This window comes from Peromyscus leucopus, chromosome 15 (assembly GCF_004664715.2).
Source record: "Peromyscus leucopus breed LL Stock chromosome 15, UCI_PerLeu_2.1, whole genome shotgun sequence".
Classification (NCBI taxonomy): Eukaryota; Metazoa; Chordata; class Mammalia; order Rodentia; family Cricetidae; genus Peromyscus; species Peromyscus leucopus.
In genome coordinates this window covers 73,310,628-73,315,703 of record NC_051076.1, presented here as the reverse complement: position 1 = coordinate 73,315,703, position 5,076 = coordinate 73,310,628, and the positions used below count along the sequence as shown (strand labels likewise).

The 5,076-nt window shown below is 40.1% G+C and overlaps 1 pseudogene; it reads right to left on the bottom strand.

Moving 5' to 3' along the window:
* Window positions 1-280: 280 nt before the first annotated feature.
* Window positions 281-1,376, bottom strand: LOC114686849 (annotated as a pseudogene).
* Between the last annotated feature and the right edge of the window lie 3,700 nt (window positions 1,377-5,076).

Here is a 5,076-nt window from a genome sequence, read left to right as displayed (position 1 = left end):
GTGACTTGGCTCGTCACCAGAAAGGGAGATTTCATTCTAGTGAGGGAACAGGTCAGCTCAGCTGAGCTGTCCAAGCCTTTCTGCTCACCAGAGAGACACCAACAATGGATCTCCCATCTTCAATCAACTCATTCGGTGACTCAGTGTACTAGGGTCCCATTGATTAAAATAGGCTGGGAAAGCTGTCACTGGCTGGGGAAGGGAAGCTAATTTATTGCATTGATGGTTCTGTAAGAGAAAGGCAAAGCTGCACTCAGGGCCATCTGCTCTTGAACAATAATCACTTCACTCTTGTCAGCTTTAGAGTCCAGGCATACTGCACTGAAAGAGTGCTAGGTGGCAATGGGGACAGAGAGATGAGAACATGCTCCTGGAGATCCTGGGTCCAGGTCAAATCTCCTTCCATTCCAGGCATCATTATCTTTGTGGTCGAGGTCATTTGGGGGGATTCCATTTTCTGGCCAGTACAGAAAAGTAGCATAAACTGCTGAGTCTTTAGCAGTATACCACACCATTGTCACATTCTTTTTGGACTGCACTCTCCAGAGTTTGGAGACATAGATGGACTCCCCGTTGATCTGCAGCCACTTGCCAACAGCAAGAAGTCTTTCTTGGAAGATGGGAACGATCAGTCCATCCTTAGTTGGTCCAATGTTGAGAAGACAGTTGCCTCCAAAACTTACTGTCTGAACCATTTCCTCAATGATTTCATTTTCATTGGCAATTGTAGACAAGGTCATGTCATGCCTATAGCTCCAGGACGACCTGTCCATGCTGGTGCACATCTCCCACTTGTGGCTTGTGGTGTGTATTTATCTTGACAGTTATAGTATCCTCCATGATGACAGGAGCAGTTCTGGCCCCACCGGTCATTCACTACCATCTGATCCTTGACACGGCTATCATCAGAGAGCCAGGCAAGGAATGCTGTGGAGTTCCAGTATCAGGACATTTCCACTCCCCATCAGACCAGATCAGGTCTGGTTTGTAGCTGTTAACAAGGTCATACAGCTCTGGCATTGTTTTTGCATTGACAAAATACTGAGTTTTGAAGCCATTCTTCTTATCAAGCAGGTAGAGTGGATGGAACCATTCCAAGGGTGAGTGGTAGAAGCCATAGCGTAAGTTCCTTTTCTGAACAGCAGCTCCCAACTCACCAACCAAATCACGATGGGACCCCACGTCCTTTGAGTTCCAGTTCCAAGACCCAGGACTTGGCCAGTTTGGCCATTATGCTTTGTGGTCAGGACCACATACTTGGCCCCTGCAGTCTGGAAGAGTTCCGCCAACCGGTCCAGGTAGAAGAAGCGCACCGTAAACTACTGTCCGAAGTCGGCACAGATAAAGCCAGGTGGGTAGTTTGAAGTACCAGTGAAATAATTTTACAATTGGGGTCACCACAACATGAGGGACTGTATTAAAGGATCACCACATAAGGAAGGTTGAAAATCTCTCATTGGGTGTTTTAGAAATAACGTTATGTCATTTGCATATGAAGATACTTTAACTTCTTCCTTGCTTTTTTGTGTGAACATGATCTCCTTCATTTGTCTTTCTACTTTGACTAAGACTTCAATAATTACAATAAACAGGTATGGAAAGCGTGAAAATCCCTGTCTTGTAGGATTGTATTGGAAATGCTTTGGATTTTTCACCATCTAGCATGTTTTTTGCTGTGGGTTTATAGTATACGGCAATTTTGGGGTTTTTTTGGGGGGAGGGGTTGTTTTCGAGACAGGGTTTCTCTGTGTAGCTTTGTGCCATTTCTGGAATTCACTCTGTAGCTCAGGCTGGCATCGAACTCACAGAGATCCACCCCTCTCTGCCTTCTGAGTGCTGGGATTAAAGACATGCACCACCACTGCCCAGCTAATATGGCAATTTTTATGTTGAAATATATCCCCTGTGCTCCTAGATGCTCTAGAACTTTATAATGAAGAAATGTTTGATTAATCAAAGTCCTTTTTTGCATCTGGTGAGATGTTCATGTCATTTCTGTCCTTGGGTCTATTTATATGGTAGATAGCATGTATTGATTTACATATGATGAACCATACATGCATTTATAGGTTGAAGCTAACTTCATCATGGCAGATAATCTTTTGATACATACTTGAATTTATTTTGCAAGTATTTTATTGAAAACTTGTACATACATCTGTGCTCATTATGGATGTCCAAATAAAATGTATGATTTTATTTCTTTGTTGAAATTGTGTCCAGCTGTGGAATCAAGGTAATTCTAGCTTCATAAAAATAATGTGGAAGTGTCCTTCCTAGCTAATTTACAGAATATTTTGATAGTATTAGTGCTCTTTCAAGGTCTGATAAATTTCTGTGATGCATCTATCTGGAACTAAGCTTTTGTTCCTTTTCAGTTATTGCTTCTATCTCATTCGTTGTTAAATGCTATTGAATTTATTTAATCTTAATTTGATTTAGGTCATCATATTTATCTAGAAATGCATCCCTTTCCTTTAGATTTTCCAGTTTAATGTAATATAGATGTTTAAAGTATGTCCTAGGATTCTCAGACTTCTTCAGAATCTCTTGTAATGTCTCTCATTTCATCTCTGTTTTTGCTGAATCCTTTTGTTTGTTTGTTTGTTTGTTTGTATGACTGGAAAGTTCTCTTTCTTATTAATGTTTTCAAAGAAGCAATCTTTCTCCCGTTCTTTGTATTTGTTTTTGTTTGTTTCTGTTTCTTTATTTGCAGGCCTAACTTCTGTTTTCTCTGGTGTATTGTCTACTCTTGTTTTTCGAATGCCTTCAGGTGCAGCTTTAATATATTAATATGAAATCACTCCAGTTGTCTGATATAGGCACTTCCCTATCTTTCCTCTTAGGACTGCCTTCATCGTGCCCCCTAGATTGAGGTATATTGTGTTCTCATCTTTATTATGTTGTAAGCTTTTTTTAAATTTCCTTTTTAATTTTCCCTTGACACAATTCTCATTCAGTAGTGTGTTGTTTAGCTTCCCTTCATGAACTTTCTATCATTTCTATTGTTGTTGACATGTAACTTTATTCCTTTGTGGTTAGGTAAAATGCAAAATGTAATTTCAACTTTTCTGAATTTGTTTATATTTAAATTGCATTCTAGTATGTGATCTATTTTGGAGAATGTCCCCTGGGCAATTGAGAATAAGGTTTATTTTTTAAGTTGTTAGGAATGAAAAATATGGAAATCCTTGCTTGTAATATTTTATTAGTAATTATTTGAGTTTTTCTCCATTTAACATGATGTTGGCCGTGGGAGTATTGTATTTTGCCTTTATTAAGTTGAACTATATACCCCCTGTTCTGCAGATATCTGTTAGAACCATTTGATTTATAATGTCATTTATCTTTGGTTTCTACTAACTTTGTGTTTAGATGACCTCTCTATTGGTGAGAATGCTGTATTGAAGTCAACACTATCATGGTGTCTGCATCAATCTGTGATTTTAGATTAGTAATATTTATTTTATGAAACTGGGTACACTTGTGTTTTGATCATATGTGTTTATAATTATAATATTCTCTTGTTGGTTTCTATCCTTAAATGAGTGTGTTAGTGTCGTTCATTATCTCTTCTGAATAGTTTTGATTTCAAGTCTATTTTGTCAAATATTGGACAGTTACATCTGCTTATTTCTTAGTTTCATTTACTTGTAATGACTTTTCAAGTAAATATCAAGAGGTATCAGTCATGGATGTTGAAGGATGTTTCTTTATTATTATTGTTGTTGTTATTGTTACTATTATTCTGCATATTAACTTATGACTAGAGCTCCCTCCCCTCACTCCCCTCCCAGCATTCTTTTCCCCTTGATCTCCTGTCTCACGTATATCCACCTCCCTCTCCATCTATTCTCAGAAAAGAGCAGGACTCACAAAGACATCAACCAAACACAGAATAATATGCCATAATAATACAATGCACACACCATTATATAAGGGCTGGACAAGGCAATCCAGTAGGAAGAAAAGAGACCTGTAAGTAGACAAGAGAGTCAGAGACATCACTCCTCCAACCCTACCCCAAGCTCCCACTGTTAGGAGTCCCTCAAGAACACCAAGGTACTCAGCTGTAATATATATGTAGAGAATCTAGGTCAAACCCCTACAAGCTCCCTGATTTCTACAAGCCCCCATGAGTCCCTGTCAGCTGATTCTCTGTGCCATGTTCTTGGGGTGTCTTTGTCTACTCTGGGTCCTCTGATCCTTCTTCCCTCTCCCTCCACAGGAATCCCAGAGCTCTGCCTAATGTTTGGCTGTAGCACTCTGCATCTGTTCCTATCATTTGTTGGATTCAGTCTCTCTGGTCTCTTGGATTATGATTCTGCTAGGCTCTGGTCCCAGAACATTCTGTAGGAATGATGAACTGTAGGTCAAAGGTTTTGTGGCTGGGTTGATTTCCCAATCCCTCCACTTGAGAAATTACCTGGGTACAAAAGATGGCTGGTTCAGGCTCCATGTCCCACATTACTAGGAGTCTTTACTAGGATTATTCTTGTAGATTCCATGGAGTTTCAGTTGCACTAGTTTATAACTTGCCCTGAAATGCCCGCTCCGCCCCCTCCCCCCAGTTGCAATCGTTTCTCCCGGTATTTTCTGCTTCCCACCCAGTTGATCCCTCCTATTCCCAATCCACCTGCCCACAGTCAACCCTTGAAATTTATTCTATTACCTTGTCTCAGGGAGATCTTACATTCTCCCATAATCCCTTCTTGTTATTTAGCCTCTCTGGGTCTGTTGACCTTAGTGCTACTGTCTTTCACTTTACTGATAATATCAACTTATAAGTGCATACAAACCATGTTTGTTTGTTGATGTATCCAACAGTCTTATTAAATAAGAAACACAGAAACAATGTAAAAGAGAAAGCGAAGAGGTCAGAGCTCAGAGCTAAAATCTCACCCTTCCCCCAATGAGTTGGCAAGAGTTTCCACCTAAAACCTGAGAAAAGATTCTAAAACGGAACTAAAAACAGCTTCCTAATTGTCTCTCTCAAATGAGCAGCAGCTGCTGGTTTGAGTTACTGGCAGGTTCCTGGCATGTGCGCTTGACCTGCAGTATGGCGGGAATGAGGCC